Source organism: Rhinolophus hipposideros (genome assembly GCF_964194185.1).
Source record: "Rhinolophus hipposideros genome assembly, chromosome: 23".
Taxonomy (NCBI): domain Eukaryota; kingdom Metazoa; phylum Chordata; class Mammalia; order Chiroptera; family Rhinolophidae; genus Rhinolophus; species Rhinolophus hipposideros.
In genome coordinates, this window is record NC_138069.1 from 5,587,295 (window position 1) to 5,606,134 (window position 18,840).

An 18,840-nucleotide genomic window follows, 5' to 3' on the forward strand; every position below is an offset into this window, starting at 1 on the left:
CAGTGTGATTTCACTTATATGTGGAATCTAAAGAACAAAATAAACAAACAAACAAACAAAGCAGAAACAAGCTCATGGATACAGAGAATATTTTGAAGGCTGCCAGACAGAAAGGGTTATGGGGGTGGGTGAACAAGGTGAAGGGATTAAGAAGTACAAATTGGTAGTTACAAAATAGACATGGGAATGTAAAGTAAAGCATAAGGAATATAGTCAATAATATGGTAATAACTATGTATAGTGCCATATGGGTAGTAGACTAGTCAGAGGAATCACTGCTTAAATTGTATAAATGTCTAGCCACTATGCTGTACATCTGAAGTTAATATAAAATAATATTGAATGTCAACTGTAATTGAAAAATTTAAAAAGGAGGAGGGAGATGAAAGGGAATAAGACGTTCAAATTTCCAGGCATAAAACAAATAAGTCATGGGGATGTAATGTACAGCATAGGGAATATAGTCAATAATATAGTGATTGCGTGGTACGGTGTCAGATGGTTGTTGGACTTACCATGGTGATCACTTCTTTAGGAATATAAATATTGAATAACTCTGTGTATACCTGAAACTAATATAATATTGTGTGTTAGCTATATTTGAATAACTCTTGCATATACCTGAAACTAACGTAATATTGTATGTTAGCTATATTTTTAAAAACTCTTTTTAAAAATTTTTTTAAATGAAGGAGAAATTAAGACATGCCCAGATAAACAAAAATGGACAGAATTCATCACTATCAGACCTGACATACAAGAAATACTAAACAGAGTCCTTCAGTCTGAAATGAAAGGACATCAGACAGTAATTTAAATCCACATGGAAATACAGAGCTTCAGAGAATGTAACCACGTAGGCAAATATGAAAGACAATAAAAATATATTTTTATTTGTAATTCTTTTCTCTATTCTGATTTAAAAGACAATTGCATAAAGCAATAATGATAAAACTGTTGGTGGGCTTATAATATATAAAGTAATAAAGTAATATAGGATAACAAACAGCTATATTGGAGCAAAGTACTTGTATACAATTGAAAGTAAATTGTTTTCAATCAAAATCTGATTATCTTAAACTAAGATGTTAATTGTAATCCCCAGGACAACCACTAAGAAAATAGCTCCCAGGCCGGCCCGGTGGCTCAGGTGGTTGGAGCGCTGTACTCCTAACACCGAGGTCGCCGGTTTGATTCCCACAAGGGCCAGTGAGCTGCGCCCTCTATAGCTAAGATTGTGAACAATGGCTCTCCCTGGAGCTGGGCTGCCGTGAGCAACCCAAGGTCAGCATGAGCTTCTGTGTGCTGCCATGTGCTGCTGTGCGCTACCGTGTGCTGCCATGAAAAGCCTGTGGCCATCGTGAGTGGCCGGCAGCCAGTGTGAGTAGCCGGCAGCCAGCATGAGCAGCCAGCAGCCGGTGAGAGCTGCCGTGAGCTGCTGTGAGCGGCCGACCAACAACCGGCAACCGACTGCCTGGGGAGTGGGGGAAAGGCTCATAATACCAGCATGGGCCAGGGAGCTGTATCCTACACAACTAGAATGAGAAACAACAGCTTGAACCGAAATGGAAGCGGGGGGAGGTGGAAGAAAGAGGGGGAAGAAAAGAAAATAGCTCCCCAAAATAGCATCAAAAAAACAAAAGTACAGTAGTACCTCGGTTTTCTAACGTAATCCTTTCCAGAAGACCATTCGAGTTCTGAAACGTTTGAAAACCAAGGCACGGTTGCCCCATAGAAAGTAATGCAAAATGGATTAATCCATTCCAGACTTTTAAAATCAACCCCTAAAACTGCAAACTTAGCATGAATTTTATTATCTAATGATACCATAGATCCATAAAATTTACGGTGTTCGTAAACCAAAATGTTCATCAACGGAGATGTTCGAAAACCAAGGTACTACTGTATTAAAATGGTATGCTAGCTTTTTGCAGCGGGTTTGCCACCAAAACACAGGTGTAGTGAAAACCCCCACTAACTCTAACCCAAAATGGGAAAGGTAAAGACACACGTCAACATCATTGTCATTGGACACGTAGATTCCAGCAAGACTACCACTACTGGTCATCTGATCTACAAATGTGGTGGGATCGACAAAAGAACCAATGAAAAATGTGAGAAGGAGCCTGCTGAGATGGGAAAGGGCTCCTTCAAGTCTGCCTGGGTCTTGGATAAACTGAAAGCTGAACGCGAGCGTGGGATCACCATGGATATCTCCCTGTGGAAATTCGAGACCAGCAAGTATTATGTGACCGTCACTGATGCCCCAGGACACAGAGACTTTATCAAAAACATGGTTACAGGCACATCTCAGGCTGACTGTTCTGTCTTGATTGTTGCTGCTGGTGTTAGTGAATGTGAAGCAAGTATCTCCCAGAATGGGTAGACCCATTAGCATGTCCTTCTGGCTTACACACTGGGTGTAAAACATCTAATTGTTGGTGTTAACAAAATGTATTCCACTGAGCTGCGTTACAGCCAAGAGACAAGAGGAAGTCGTTAAGGAAGTCAGCACCTACATTAAGACAATTGGCTACAAACCTGACACAGTAGCATTTGTGCCAATTTCTGGTTGGAATGGTGACTTCATGCTGGAGCCAAGTGCTAACATGCCGTGGTTCAAGGGACAGAAAGTCACCCGTAAAGATGGCAGTGTCAGTGGAACCATGCTGCTTGAAGCTTTGGACTGCATCCTGCCACCAAGTCATCCAACTGACAAGCCTTTGCGTCTACCCCTCCAGGGTATCTAAGAAATTGGTGGCATTGATCCTATCCCTGTGAGCCCAGTGGAGACTGCTGTTCTCAGACCGGGCATGGTGGTCACTTTTGCTCCAATCAATGTTACAACTGAAGTAAAGTTTGTTGAAATGTACCATGAAGCTTTGAGTGAAGCTCTTCCTGGGGTCAATGTGGGCTTTAATGTCAAGAATGTGTCTCTCGGGCCGGCCCAGTGGCTCACGTGGTTGGAGCTCCGTGCTCTGAAGGCTGCCAGTTTGATTCCCACATGGGCCAGTGGGCTCTCAACCACAAGGTTGCCAGTTCAACTCCTTGAGTCCCACAAGGAATGGTGGGCAGCGCCCCCCGCAACTAAGATTGAACACGGCACCTTAAGCTGAGCTGCCGCTGAGCTCCTGGATGGCTCAGTTGGTTGGAGTGCATCCTCTCAACCACAAGGTTGCCGGTTCAACTCCCGCAAGGGATGGTGGGCTGCGCCCCCTGCAACTAGCAACGGCAACTGGACCTGGAGCTGAGCTGCGCCCTCCACAACTAAAAAACTGAAAGGACAACACCTTGAAGCTGAATGGCACCCTCCACAACGAAGATTGAAAGAACAATAACTTGACTTGGGAAAAAAAAGTCCTGGAAATACACATGAATATACCATTCGTTCCCCCAATAAAGTCCTGTTCCCCTTCCCCAATAAAAAAAATATATATATATTAAAAAATTTTTTAAAAATGATCCACAAATGGCTTCATGACTCAGGTGATTATTCCGAACCATCCAGACCAAATCAGTGCCTATACACACCTGGGCTTCATTGTCACACAGCTCACACAGCTCACATTGCTTGCACAGCTCACATTACTTGCAAATGTGCTGAGCTGAAGGAGATTGTCATTCAAAGAAAAGCTGGAAGATGGCTTCAAGTTTTTGAAATCTGGTGATGCTGGCATCATAGACGTGGTTCCTGGCACCCAGGCGTGTTGAGAGCTTCTCTGATGACCCTCCTCTGGGCCGTTTTGCTGTTCGTGACATGAGACAGACAGTTGCTGTGGGTGTCATCAAAGCAGTGGACAAGAAGGCAGCTGGAGCTGGCAAGGTCACCAAGTCTGCTCAGAAAGCTCAGAAGGCTAAATGAATGTTATCCCCAATACCTGCCACCCCCGTCTTAATCAGTGGTGGAAGAACAGTCTCAGAACTGTTTGTCTCAATTGGCCATTTAAGTTTAATAGTAAATGACTGGTTAATGATTACAATACATCATAAAATCTTCAGAAGGAAAGGAGAATATTTTGTGGGCCATTTGTTTGTGTGTGTGACAGTTTTTAAGTTATTAGTTTTTTAAATCAGTACTTTTTAATGGAAACAACTTGACCAAAACTCTGTCACAGAATTTTGAGACCCATTAAAACAAAATTTGATGAGAATAAAAAAGGTATGCTAGAAAATATCTGTATAATAGAAAAGAAGCAGTAATTGAGTAATGGAGGAAAAAAGAAGACATAAGACATATGGAAATTAAATAGCAAATTTGCACATATAAGCCCTACCTTAGGAGCAATTACATTAACTATAAAAGGATTAAACACTCCAATCAAAGACAGAGATTGGCAGAATAGATAAATGAATAAATATATAAATTATAGCACAATCCAAAAGACACTCAACATCATTAATCATTAGGGAAGTGCAAATCAAAACCACAGTGAGATATCACCTCACACCCATTAGGATAGCTACTATTTTAAAAATCAGAAAATAACAGGTATTGGCAAGGATATAACATGCTTTACAGGCTTGTAGCCTAGAAGCAGTAAGCTATACCACATAGTCTAGGAATGTGGTCGACTATATCACCTAGGTTTGTGTAAGTACACTCTATGATGTGCACACAATGACAAAATCACCTGAAGACACATTTCTCAGAACATCCACCCATCGTTAAGCAGCACATGACCATAATTCCAGCCTGCATTGTTTTGTGGTGCCTCTTCTATGCCACTGTGACCTGGGCACTTAACATATGCACAGTATCTCGCTCAATCCTCATAGCAGTTCAGAGAGGCAGGCGTGGTCACGCCCACATTTCACAGTACCAGGATTTGCCTCAGGGAGAGTAGGCCCTGGCTCAGGGTCTGGAGCTCATCTGCTGGAGAGCCAGGGTTCTAAGGCCTGGATACTCCCTGATAGTATTGGCATAATTAAAGTCAGGGCCTGAGGCTTGAGCTAAGTGCCTGGCTCCCTAATTCCTTGTTGTCTCTGAATTTGCCAACCTCCAAGCCTCATTTCGTCTACTCAATTTAAAAGCCCATGGCCCAATCTGCTCCCCTGGGAAGCCCCTGGAGAAGCACGGCTGAAGGTTGTCCTCATGGTGGGGGCAATTTGGGTTTTCAAGAGTCAGGAGCCAGTGCCTCTTAATCTGAGGTTGCTGAGTGGCGGGAAGCAGAGGGCTGGGTCAGAGCCAGGGCCTGTCAGGCAGAGCAGGAAGTAGGTGGGGTGGGAGTCGGAGTCTGGGCGCAACACAGTGGAGCAACTGTGAGCTGTGAACAGGTAGAATGGCCCCAACAGCCATGGGCACCAAGGCCAGCCCTCACCTCCTGGTGTGCAGCTGCGCACCTGCCAGGCTGTGGGAAATATTCTACCCAGTTTGCTTTTCCAGGAATATACCATTCGGGAAACACTCAGGCAATGATCATCCCAGGAGGGGGCTAAAGCTCAAGGTGGGCAGTATGGGTCCCCAGACCTCCACACACTTCTGCTTACCTGTCAACAAGCCGCTCATGCACCCTCCGAACCTCAAGGTGCACATGGGCATGGCTCCCAGTTTGGGAAACCCTGTCGGACCCCATCAGTTTAGTTAAACAGGCCGTGGAGTCACTGACCCCTCTGCTCCCTCAGACCTATTTCATTTATTTCCAGAGTCAGCTGGCTCTTATTTAATAGCTCCCACATTCCTGACAGCAGAGTCAGCAGATCCAAGCAATGCCTGGAACACATGTTTGAAAGCTGTGTGTGCAATGGGGCCAAGCCGTGGGGGGACCACCCTCCAGCTAGCCTCATGTCTCGGCAGGGACCCCTGCACAGCCTGAGCCAGGCCCCCTGCCCCATCTATCACTGCTGGGTGCCCAGCCTGTTGCTGGCCTCAGATCCCATCTCCAGAGGCTACAGCAGCCACAGCACAAATCCTCTGCAATGAAGCCCTCTTCTAAGAGGCCTTAGAAGAGGCGATGGCCTGCTGGGCAGCCCCTCATCCATTCAGCAGAGATTTACTGAGTCTATGTGCCTTCCAGGCCCTGTGCTAGGTAGCAGGAGATAACAGGAAGCCGGGCAGATGGGGTCCCGGCCTTGCTGATAGGGCTGACAGACAATCAATGACACACAATAAATGGATTTAATAATCAAAGATTGTGATTAGTGTTGAGGAGGAAATAGCATGGAGCTGTGATAAAAACCAATGCGTCGAAGGGTAAGGAGACGTCTTCAGATTTTGCATTTAAGGAAGGCTTTTCTGAGGTGGTGGCAATGAACCGTAGCCCAACGACCCCAGGAACATGACAGATGTGAATGTCCTGAGGCCGAAGAGAACAGGCCCCTTGGAGAACCTAAAGAGACAAATGCACTATGGTGGTCAAGGCTGGGGAGTTGACGAGGAGCAGGGCCACACAGGAGAGCGCGAGTTTGGATGTTATTCCAGGTGTAATGAGTAGCCTTAGGAAGGGGTGGGCATTTTTCAAAGTCCCTTCTGGCTGGTAGAGTTAGGGTGCCCAGGAAAAGAAATTTGGTTAGGAGGCTATGATGGTGCCCCTGCGAAGTGAGGATGGGCTGGGGACATGGTGCCGGTAGGGCCCAAGAGAGGGGTGACTTGGTGTATTTTGGAGTCTCTTAGATGGGCTAGATGTGGCCTGTCCCAAGAGCAATGGGATCAGTCTGGAATGCTGCCATTCCCACTCTGGCCACCCCTCTGGAGACAGTGGATGGGGTGGGGACATGGGTGGGGCCCCATGGTGCCGCTGTCAGCCTAGACTGACCCCTCCCTAGCTGAGTGATCTCACACATGCCACACACCTCCTGATGACCTCTTTCCTACAATGTGTCTATGAGGGAGAGGGCGGGGCAGGAATAGAGGAGGGTGTGCAAGCAAAGGATGTTTTTCAATCAGAGGAATTGAAAGGACATACAGATGGCTGATAGACATATGAAAAGATGTTCAACGTCATGAATCATCAAGGAAATACAAATTAAAAACACAATGAGATACCACTTCACACCTGTCAGAATGGCCTCATCAACAAATCAACAAACAACGAGTATCGGCCAGGATGTGGAGTAAAGGGAACGCCTGTGCACGGTTAGTGGGTTTGTAAATTGGTGTAGCCACTATGGAAAACAGTATGAATATTCCTCAAAAAATTAATAATAGATCATAGGACCCAGCAATCCCCCTACTATTTATCTGAAGAAATCTAAAACAGTAATTCAAAAGATATCTGCATCCCTATGTTTATTGCAGCATGGTTTGCAGTAGCCAAGATATGGAAGCCACCGAAGTGTCCATCGATAGACAATTGGATAAAAATGTGGTACATACATATAATGGAAAATTACTCAGCCATTAAAAAAAGTGAAACCTTACTATTTGCAACAACATGGATGGACCTAGAGGGTATTATGCTAAGTGAAATAAGTCAGACACAGACAGTATGCTTTCACTTATATGTGAAATCTAAAAAACAAAATAAATGAACAAAACAGAAATAAACTCATAGATACAGAGAACAAATTGATGGTTACCTGATCGGAGGGGGGCTGGGGACATGGGTGGAAAGGTGAAGGGATTAAGAAGTTCAAATTGGTAGCTACAAAATAGTCACGCAGATGTAAAGTACGGCATAGAGAATATAGTCAGTAACATTGTAATAGCTATGAATAGAGTCAGGTGGGTACTAGACTCAAGTGGGGTGATCACTTCAGAAGTTATGTAAATGTCTAATCACTGTTATACAACTGAAACTAAAATAATGTTGTTTGTCAACTATAATTGGAAATTTAAAAATACGAGTATACGTGTGTTTGTTTTTAATTTTTATTGAGGAACATTGCGGAACAGTGTGTATTTCCAGGACCCGTCAGCTCCGAGTCAAGTCGTTGTTTTTCTTCAATCTAGTTCTGGAGGGCACGGCTCCCTGGCCCATGTGGGAATCGAACTGGTGACCTGGGTGTTATGAGCACCGCAGCACTGTGCTCTAACCCACGGAGTCAACTGGCCACCCTGTACTTTTTTTAATCAAAGGAATTGGAGCATGTTTCAGAGCTGTTGGGAAGGATCTGCTTGAGAGCAGGCTTGACTGTGAGAGCAGGCAGAGGGATGGTGGGTGTGGTGGGTGCAGCACGGTCCCCAGAAGGTAGAAGCAGGTCAGCCCCTCCTACTTAACCTGAGGGACTTGGAGAGGAGGCCAGGCACAGGCGCAGGCGCAGACAGGTGTGTGCATGTGAAAGATGACTGACAGTACATCCATCTGGCAGCTTTTCTTTATAAAACAGGGAGCAAGCTCCTTGGCTGAAGTCAGCTGTATGGATGTCCAAATGGCCAACACCTTGCCCGTCCCTAGTCTAGACTTAGGGGAGACACAGCCCCCATCTTACCATTCTTGGGTATTAGCACCATCATACATCAGCTTTCAAGCCAAACATCTTTTTCTCACCCTTCTCCTTGTTCTATGCCCCATGCACCCCTCGACCCCACCTCTGCCGTTAAATCGAAGAGCAAATCCTGCCTGTCCTCACTGACAAGTAACCTCTGACTCACCTCGCTCATCTCCACTGCCAGCACGGGGACAGCTGCAGTTTTGCGGGGCCCACGCCTGGCCCCTGGAATCACTCCTCCACGCAGAACCTGCAGCGCCCCACCCCCACTACCCTTTGAATCCCGCTCTCCTCGTTTGTGACAAGGAAACAAGGCCCTGTGCTCTGGCTGGCCATGCCTTCCCCCCAGCCCCTCCCCTACTGCAGCCCTCAAAAGGCCAGTGATCTTGGCAGGTCTGAGCTTTCCCATCTCTGCCTTGCTCCTGCCTCCACCTCCCTCTCCCAGAAATCATCCTCGCCCTCTGGAGTCAGCCTAGTCTCTCACCCTGAGTGGGCCCAACCTGTCACATGCTGGGGGCTCCCTGTACTTTCCCTTGTGTAATTGTTTTCTTTAGTACCTGTCCGTTCAAGGAAAATTCTGTGAACCTGAGGTCTTGTGTCACCACTGGGTCCCATTACTTGCCTCCCTGGGACTGAGGTCCGGGGTCTGCCAGGAGCCAATGTGGCTTAGTGGAAAGTGAGTATGGGGTTGAGTTGGGACACTCCCTTCCTGGATGAGCTCCATCCCTAAGCAATTATGTGGCCTTAGGCAAGTCACTTCTTTCTGTTGTCATCTGTCAAATGGGTGTGTTCATCAAACCTCTCACAAAGTACTGAGAAGGTCAGATGCAGTCACCGATATGCAATGCAATTTGCAAACCATAAAGTGAGGACACCTGTGGGTGTCATGAGTGTTCTCCGTGAGTCCACATCTCTGTGGGACAATCCTTGGCTTGTTGCACCAGCCTTTCCTGCAGCAGCACCTGTGCTTCTAGACTTGTCCCCTTCAAGTACCCCGTGCAGCCCAGAGCTGGGCCTCGGGCACCACCCTCACGTCTGCTCAGCCACATACATCCCAGTGCCCTTGGGATGTTCTTCCCTCTGCCCAAAATATTTTCTCCCCCAAGTCTCTCCCTTTCAATAGAAATGAACCAAACCCCCAGTGAGCACCCTATTTTGTCCTTCAGGTGAGAACAAGGTCTGATTCCTGCCCAGGTGGCCAAAGTCCAACATGGGCGGCCCAAGCAGCAGCCTCGTAAAATGAATGCATGAACCCACAGGTGCGGGATTGTTATCACCTGCCACATGCCCACCCCAGCCCCTCCAAGGGCAAAGTTGCTCCCTCTGCCCTGACACCTGCTTTGGGGCCTGTGACGACATCAAAGCCTTGTGCAGAGGTGTGGCGAGGAAATGTGCGAGGTGGCCCATCATGGCGAGGGGACTCTCCCCCACTTTGGTTCTGACTGTGGCCTCTCTGCTTGTGTTTTGCAGGTCCTCCAGTAAGTGCCCTGGATTCTGCTCTCTGCTCCTGAAAGATAAGACATTTTGTTCTCTCTCTGTAGCACTTCCATGAAAATAGTATTTGGTTGGAGAGGTGTGTCCTAAAAACAACAAAACAGTCTGGGCAGGGGCCATATCTTTTTAAATATGCAGATGAATCCAAGCCCTGAATTCCACAGGCTTGACCTGCCCCTTGAAGCATTTTGTGACCACTTCCCTTCCAAGAGAGCTAGCACGAGCCTGGCTGCTCCTCACCGGACCCCTGGCTCCGCTGGGTACACTGAAATGCAAGCACCACGCCCATGTTTTCTAACTGCTCTACTGAAGTCGATCTGTTTAAATGTTTTTGTCTCACGTGCTTTGGCAGAAAGGGCTCTGGAGTCAGGCAGTTATGCCAGAACTGACTTGGGCTTAATCTCTAGATGGTAGGGTCCATTTCTCTTTGCCAAAATGCGTTTGACTCTCAGACTTGGGCAGTTGCCCGCGAGTGTTGGGTTTGAGAAAGGTGTGGAGGAGGGGCTGGCGCTCCAGGCAGCATTGAACCGGAAATCCCGTTGTTTTCCAAGAACCACGACAAGCCTGGCTTTGAGTCATTGTGGCAGTTTTTGCCCGATAAATTCTGGTGAATCAATTCACGAAGCACATTGAAAAGAAAAAGCACATTAAGAGTTTGAACTTTCTAAAGGAATTCCTTTCTGATGAGCTGTTTTATTTTTGACTTCCACTTTCCATGATACATGTCCCAATCGGCACCCTTTGGAATCTGGGCTTTTCGATGCTTCTAGCACCACATTAAGCCAAAAAGCGAGCCAGCAAGAATGTGTAGCTGTATTGGCCATAAGCAGTTTTTTCTGTGTTGAGTCATTCCTGGCTGTCACATGGAGGTAGCTGGCCTGTGTGAACTCGCTGAATGCGTAACGCAGAGCACGACGGAACAGGGTGTTTTTTAACTCTGCTGTTAAACAATTAAGTGCATTAAACGAATGCAGAATTCTCAAGCTGCAACCTGAGATGGAGGCCTATGACGGGACACAGGCCAGGCAGTCAGGGCTTCAAGCTCGTGGTGGTGGAGAAGTGTCCAGTAGCAATAAGCGCCCCCACACCCCCATATCTCTGGCTCCCAAAGCTGTCTTCCTGGGCTCACCCCATCCCAGTAGCAGGCAGGAAACCCACATCTGCTCTCTTGGCCCCTCAGCACTTTAGGAGCATTTTCCCTGGTGGCTGTGACACCACCCTCGTGAACCCCATGTCCCCACCTGGTCCTTGCCATGTGCGCTGGGTGACGTGAGCAGGACTTGCATGGTCATGTGTCTTGGTGGCCCCTCCAGCCTGCCCAATGAGGTGACAAGTGGGTGCTCTGTCCCCTAGACCTGTCAGCGCCCTGAGTCTCCCCCAAAAGCGTCTGCTCCCCACCAGCAGCCTCTGCCACAGAACCTGGGGGAGTCTGGGGCCTCGATTGAGTGCTAAGTGTTGCCATATGGTTTTCTGCTGAAAGTCTGATTATTAATGACATATTAATTACCACAGGGGCAATCGGGACGAGATGGCTACCCGGTAATTTACCATTTATTTCTTGCTCTCTTTGCCCTTTTCTCTCAAGCCAATATTCTTCCTCTGAGCCTTTTATTTTACTGTCTTTGCTCCTCTCTCCCCCCTCCTCTGCTCCTCGGGAGCTCTGGTCTTTCTGTGGAGGGATTAGCGTTAGCTCTGTGGAGACCCAGGACATGCAAGTCTGCAGGGCCCCAGCCTGGCAGGAACTGTCTGCAGCTCCAGCTGCCTCGCAGGCAAAGCCAAGAGGCTTTGAGAAGGAGTCTCCTGGGGTCCTGAGTCCACCCAGCACTGCTCTTCCTGCCAGTATGTCTCCCGGAGCCCAGGGTCCAGCCCGTGGCTGTGGAGCAGCCACCAGGCCGGCTTGGTGCCTGCCCCTTCCCAGCACATAGGACACTCCCGTCCCGGTCTACCATGTGCCTGCACCACTCAAGAACGGGAGATGGGTGGGTTCCGGTTCGGCCTTTGTGGTTTGTCAATTCTCAGAGCTTTTACAGTTAAACCTAAAACTTAGCTTTTACTTGGAATCAGTGTCCCCAGCCCAGGCTGGATGAGGATGACAGAAGAAACAAGGGTGGCTGTGGGCTGTGAGTCCTGCACAGACGTCCTGACACATCAGAGCAGGGGGTAAAAAGAGAGTGTGGCAGGACCGTCCTGCTGGAGAAGGGGTTTGTTCGGTGCCTCAGACCAGTACTATGCAGGGAGGGAAATGTTGACTGATTCATAGACCTCTCTAATGGCAAGATCTGCTCAGACTTGGATGGGCTGGTGTTGGAGGTAAGGTGGGGGGTCCCTAGTCCTGCAGGCGCTGCCTTCCTGGGAGGGTGTGGAGGGCAGTCCCAAGTGTAGGGGTAACCTGGGCTTGGATTCCAACGCTGTGCCTCCTAGCTGGGTGACCTTCAGGTAGGCGCTAACCCTCTCTGAGCTTCAGTTTCCTGTTCTGTGAAATGGGGTGATGAAGGCCTGCCTCACAGAGTTAGAGTTGGGGTTAAATGAGACTGAGGAGGTAACGGTCACAAAAAATGCATCACAAACCGGGCCCTCCAGGACTCGGAGGAGACTTTGGGGGCATTTATCTTGTGTCCAGAGCGGCCCACGCTGGGTCCAGAGTAGTGTTTGGAGTCTCTCGATCAGTCAAGATAGCTGCCCCAGAGGCGGCAGCCTGGCCTCTTAGACCAGAAACATCCTGCTCAGCGTGAAGTAGAAGGAACCCTGGAAACCAGCCAGGATCCACCTTCATCCTGCAGGAGCACCCTGGGGGCCAGGCCCATCAGCTCCCCTTCCTGACTGGGGAGGAGTCACTCCCAATTCCTACACGACAGGCAGATAGATTGTTGGGGAGCCACGGGCTCTCGCTGGAACACTGCAGCCTCATGTCTTGGGGACGGTTTGTTCGCCGGCTCAGGAGGGCTGGGGACTTTCTGATCCATCGAAGTTTACAGTCCAGGTTACTCTTGACTGCAGACGCTCCTGTCCGAAGGGCCGAGGGCGGTGGCTGGTGATGAGGTGTCTCCCCGCTTCCCCGCTGTTGTCATCTCCTCTGAGCACACGGCGACCCAGCATTCCTTTCTCCCTAGCATCAGGAGGACATTGGCTGATGGTGGATGGGGGCAAGGCGGGGGTGGCTGGGGGACTCTGGGCAAGAGGCTGGCATCCTGGGGCGGAGTTAGGCGGCTGAGGGGTAAATGCCTTGGCTGCCCTAAGTCTCTGTCTCCTCGCCTGTGAAGATCGGGATTGGGGTTCAGATGAAATGAGGTCACCCCTGGAGCACACAGACACCACAGGTCACAGCAGACGGTGGCCTAGTCACGGTGCGGCGTCACAGGGCTGTCAGAAATCTAGGCTGAAGGCTCAGCGTGTGAGATGCTCGGTACTGAGCCTGGGCCCGAGATGGGGCTCTGTGAAGAATGTGTCAGGGGCCGGCCGGGGAAGGGTGTGCAAGTAGTGTGACCTGGGAGCTTTCTGGGAAGGAGGCGGTTAGGGCCCAGCCAGCCCTCCCCACTGCCCATCTGCAGGCAGCTCCAGCGGTGCCCTTGGCCTCTCCAGCTCCTCATCCCCAGGAAGCCCTGAGCAGGCCCCACCAGGCAATGGGGAGGGGAAGGTGGTGTCCCCCTCCCCTCAGGGGAGGTCGCCCTTTTTCCCAGGGCCAGGTCGCCCTTTTCCCCGAGGTCACCCAGCCCCAGTTTGTACACACACTTTGGTTTCCACACCGATCTGGGCCCTTTCCCTGGCCGGGTTGAGGGCGTTTGTGCCTCCAGCCCAGGAACCACCCGGCTCGCCAGCTGTGTGCCTCTGAGCACCTTGGTTCTGGCACTGCCTTGAGGGCTGCCCCTTCCGTGAGGCCCACGGGATGGGGAGATACCTGGCCTGGCTTCCCCCAGGGGAGGAAAGCAGGCCTGTGTGGGCAAGGGGTGGGTGCAAGGGAGGGGCTTATGTGTTTTGAGTTGACAGCCAGATCTCTTGGCCTGTGGAGGGCCTGGCTCCCAGCCTGGGGTCTGTTTACAGACGGCTTCATGCAGTCATCCCAGAGGTTAGGGCCTCTGCAGGGGTGCAGGGCCCTGGGCCATCTAAGGGGAACCTCATATGCTGAGTATTGAACAGGCTTCCGTCAGTCAGACCCAGGCTGATCCGGCTAAGCTGTGCACACTTGGGCAGGCCTCTCAGCCTCTTGGGACCTGGGAGATCCCACTCACAGAGCTGGAGGGTCAGTGGGTAACACAGGCAGAGAGCAAGTGCAGTTCACGTGGCAGCCCCTCAATAATGTCACTCTTTCCTCACCACAGAAAGCCTCGAGGGAAGGAAAGACAGGCTTGGGAAACCATTATGACCCACCCGTCAGCAGACTGCAGAGAGCAAAACGGCTTTGAGAACCGTCAGTTGTAGAAAAGGAGTATTTTCTGCAGCTTAACAAACTTCAAAACCAGCTTCAGGGAGGATTTTTTTTATTTTCAGTTTGTGCTGAAAACCTGTCACACTCTGTGCCCCTAAAGGGCAAGAAAAGAGTTGCAGGGGATTGTGGTGGAGACTGCAGGCTGGGTTTTCTGGATTAATCCAGGGGAGGGCTGGTCCCCCCAGTGAGCAAGAGCAGCTGAAACCTGGTCCATATGGAGACCCGACGGGAGCAGGGGGCAGGGCTAGGAGCCACCGTGTCCATGGGGCAGGGTGTGGCTTGACAGGACCCGGGGTCAGGTGCCCACAGACGTCTTGCTCAGAGGCCAGCCTGTGCTTGTGGGTTCATTCATCGCTCTCTGCTGATGACAACAAAAGAGTGTTTATTATAAAACCTTGCCAAAATAGAGAAAAGCACAAAAGAGGAAAAAGTAATCATCCTACCACCCACAGATAAGTCCTCTCAATATTTTGGTATTTGTTCTTCTGGCACTTTTTATGCACAAGTTTGTTTTTATATTTCTTACTTTAAAACTGGTATTGCAGTGGACATATTTTCTGTAGCTTATTTTGTTCACTTAATGTGTCATGAGATTTTTCCTCATCCCTAAGAATTCTTATAGAATGTAGTAGCTACGTAGTATTTTATTGTGCATAATTTATTTAACCAAGCTCCAAGTTATATTATTTATATTGAAATTTTTTCACCCTTGCATTCAACATCCTGGGAACAAATCAGGGCTTACTTCCATTATCTCCTTAGAATAAATGTCTAGAAGTTAAATCGCTGGACCAAAGGCTTTGCACGTTTAAGCCTTTTGATGTATATTGCCAAATTGTCCTCCAGGGGGCTGTACTAATTTACATTCCTACCAACATCGCATGAAGGCTTCGTGGTTTCCCCAAGCCCTGGCCAACTGTGGGTATTATCATACTTTTAAATCTATGCCAATACAATAAGTTAAAAAATGGATGTGTATGTATGTATGTATCTTGTTTTAATTTAGGGTGTGTTTTCATTAGAAGTAGAGTCTTAGCGATTAAACTAGTTTTGAAAAAAATTCCTGTAACCGTAACTGCCACCTGGTGGTAGGGTTTGGAATTGCAGGTAGAGCATTTAAAGAGGAAATCACCAGGTTTGAGAGCTTTGGGATACCAATTGGTTCAGGGACAGCAGACATCATGGCATCAGCAGCATAGGGGGAGTTTGGGGCTCAGAACATTGTGAATCCGAGGTAGGACCTGCAGAGAGCTCTGGGCTCAGCAGTCTTGCGTTTTTTAGTAGTAGTCAGCATTTACACTGATGAAGTGGTTTTGCTGTCTCATAAATAGGAGGCTTGGTTCTGTTCCACAAATCTGTAAGCTATGTCATGCTCTATGCTGGGTACTAGGGGGGCACAAAGACCCAGTCTCAGTCTTCTGGAAGCTTTGGGGGAAGGGGGTCAACACAGAGAGTTTGCCATGGAGTTGGAGCAACTATTAGGGTCACTGGGATTTTCCTGGAGGTTTCTTATCACAGCCCTTTCTTCTGCTCCAAACTATGGCTTCTGTCAAAAATGAAAAGATTTGCCTCTCATGCAAGACTCAGTCTTGCCTACACCTTGACTTTACATATTAGACCCTCTCGTCATCTCCTATTTACAATACAAGAATCCTCACTTTTCTCTACTTTGGTATTTGATCTTTCTGATGCTTACTGTTGAACTTTAGTGACTTTCTGGTTTGTTTTACACCTTCAAAACATGTCTTGAAAAACATGGTTTTGGTAATATCTTTCAGGGCTTAAGAGTTCTCTACATTTGGACATATGAGGAGAATGTTAGGTTGCGAGGTCAGAGATGCGTGGAGATTATGAAACCTAGAGTGTGCCGGTGGTGCCGAGGCCCTGGGGTGGGGAACTTGCCGCCCCATCCATCAGTGACTCTGTGGCAGGTGCTTTTCTGGGTCTTTGGACCCGTACCGAGCAAGAGAGACAAGGCCTCTCCCTGTAGTGGGGAGGAGAAAAGCAATAAACAAGTAACAAATAAGCCAAACAAGATAGCTTCAAACAGCAACATGTGCCCCAAAGAGAATGAAGCAGGGACATGATGAGACTGCTGGCTGCGTGGATGGTGGGTTTAATTTAGATTGAGCAATCAGAAGGCTCTTCGGGAAGATGACGTTTGAGCTGAGACTTAAATGATGAAACAAATGCAGTGATCTTCAGGGGAAAGTGCTCCTGACAGAGGAAAAGCAAGTTCACATGTCATGAGTTCGTGACAAGCTTCATGTGTCCAGGGTGCGTGCGAGGCCAGGGTGGCTGCAGTGAGTGAGCAAGTGACGGGAAGACTGTGGGAGGGGAGCCAGAGAGGTCTCCAGGGCTGCATCGAGTAGAACCCTGGAGGCCACAGTGAGAGGTGGGAGACCAAGGAAATTTCGCTGTGTGTTTACAGAAACCACTTGTCCCCAAAGACAGAGCGTCACGCCAAGGGCTCAGAGATTTCCCCTCCAAAGAGAACTGGAAGAAAGGGCTGTCCCTTCCCGTCCCCCAAAGCCCCTCCATCAGGCCAGGGAAGCAGGGGTACCTGCTGAGTGCTTGCTGGGTACAGGCTCGCAGGCACTCTCGCCCTGGGAGGTTGGCGGTGTCGGCTCTCCTGACAGACGAGGATGCCGAGCTCAGAGGGTGTCATGACTTGGCTGAGGCCTGAGCCCACCCACATGACAAGCCATTAGCACCCGGGTTGCTGTCTCTCCTCCGTCACACCAGCCGCCCCACAGCAGGCTGGGGCTCACAACTGTCTGTGTATTGGCATTGGGTCCTTCCCCTCTCACCAGGTATATGGAGTGAATGTTCCATTTTTCCTCCTCATCCTATTTTTCTCTAGCCCTGGAGCTCTCTCTCTATGCACTGCTTTCCACCTCCTTATGAAATTGTTAAGACCCATTCTTGCTTTTCAAAAACATGGAGGGAAAAAAAAGTCTAACTTAAAGAAGTCCATTTCTCTAGCCCACCTTCCCTTCTATCCTCATTCATACATCTGTGTCATGACCATTACTAGAAATTAGGAAGAAACACATCTCCCTCATGATGAAATGTCCAATTCCGTTTCCCTGGCCAGGTCCTATCCTGTCGTGGAGCAGCTGAGTGGAGCAGGACTTGCCAGGGACCACAGTCATGACAGGTCCTGCCCTTAGGCAGTCACTCAGCCTTTCTGGGCTTCTGTGTCCACATTTGCAAAATGTGAGGTTTGGCCTGGATGAAAACATTAGGAATCAGATCTGTGCAGCGCTTCACAATTTCAAAGCACATCCCATCCCTAGGCAGACGATTTGTGCCCATTTTGTGGATTGAAAAACTGAGGCTTAGAGTGGCCATACCACTTTTCCAGATCTCACTATGGTAAACATGTGGGCCTGGCTTCTGCCTGCAGACCCCCTAGGGCCCAGACAGTGGTCTGTCCTCCTACCATGTTGAGCTCTGGAGTCCCCTTGTTTCTCCTGCCTGCAGGTGGTACCAGTTCCAAAGGCCTCTGTTAACTGGAACCCATCACGAAACTCCTGAGCAGTTCACCTTCCCATCCACAAACTAGAGCTGCAGTCTCTGTCTCATGCTGTGTTGCTGGAAGGAAGGAGATCAGGCTGGCAGGCCCCGGGAAACACAGGTCCCACTCAGCAAGTGCTCATAATTCCTCACTGGTTTGGGCTCTGAACTGTTTCATAAAATGACTTTTTGGGCCCAGCCACCTCTGATGGGATTCTGACCACAGATGGCCTGTCACCCACCCATCCTGCCCACTGTCCCTGAGTCTAGTAGGAAACCCTCCCATACAGAGAGATTTACTGTGCTGTGATGCACATAGATAGGGATTCTGCCCCAGAGAAAGATGTGGATAACTGCCTGAGACCAGGGGAGGCCACAGAAGAGGGATATGTGAGGTGTGTCTTGAGGGATGAGTAGGAGTTCGGCAGGAGAAGCTGGGGAGGCATTCCATGCTGCACAAATACAGGCACCGTGAACACAGCAAGGGGTGTAGTGTGGCCCCATGTGTCCAGGGACAGCACTCAGAGGACGGGCAGGAAGAGGAGAGAAGGTGATACTGAGTGAAGGGCCTCCCACCCACGCAGCAGAAGAGTTTGGAGCCCAGGGGAGCCACTCGGTGACATGGACAGACGTGTGTATTGAAAAGGCCTCCCTGCTCCAGGGCAGAGACTGGAAGAAGGGGTCCAGGTAGGAGGCCGATGCAATAATTCGCGGCTGTAGCCTGAATCAAGAATGTCCTCGTGAGGATGGAGGGGAAAGGGCCAACCTGAGAAATGAGAGCGGGCAGGAGCTACAGTGAGGGACCAGAACCAGCTCTCCTCGTGCCTGGCAGCACAGCCCCCCAAGCACCGCGCCCAGAACCTGTCTGGCTAAACGCACAGGAATCATTGCAGGGAGAAGGGGACAGGTAGGAGCTGCAGTGTCTCTAGGAGCAGTAATGGGAGCACCAGCAGCCAGGCCCTGGGGACGGGGGCGGCAGAAACTCCAAGCTGATATGTGGGCCATGAGGCAAGCCCTCAGCCTGGGACCAATTTCGA

The 18,840-nt window shown here is 49.3% G+C and overlaps 1 protein-coding gene and 1 pseudogene across 6 annotated transcripts in view; both read left to right on the top strand.

The window, feature by feature from the left end:
* COL23A1 (collagen type XXIII alpha 1 chain) overlaps window positions 1–18,840 on the top strand; it is an 86,376-nt gene that overhangs the window by 30,829 nt on the left and 36,707 nt on the right. For 2 of the 5 annotated variants that reach the window (XM_081035826.1, XM_081035827.1), the window contains exon 3: window positions 11,374–11,400. The exons of the other annotated variants lie outside the window; for them this stretch is intronic. The gene's annotated coding sequence lies outside the window, so the exon portion shown is untranslated. The remainder of the gene's footprint in view (window positions 1–11,373; window positions 11,401–18,840) is intronic. 5 annotated transcript variants of the gene reach the window in all.
* On the top strand, window positions 1,991–3,862 carry LOC308491756 (elongation factor 1-alpha 1-like; annotated as a pseudogene). Its single transcript has 2 exons — window positions 1,991–3,004; window positions 3,487–3,862. The product of its transcript is annotated as an elongation factor 1-alpha 1-like (transcript).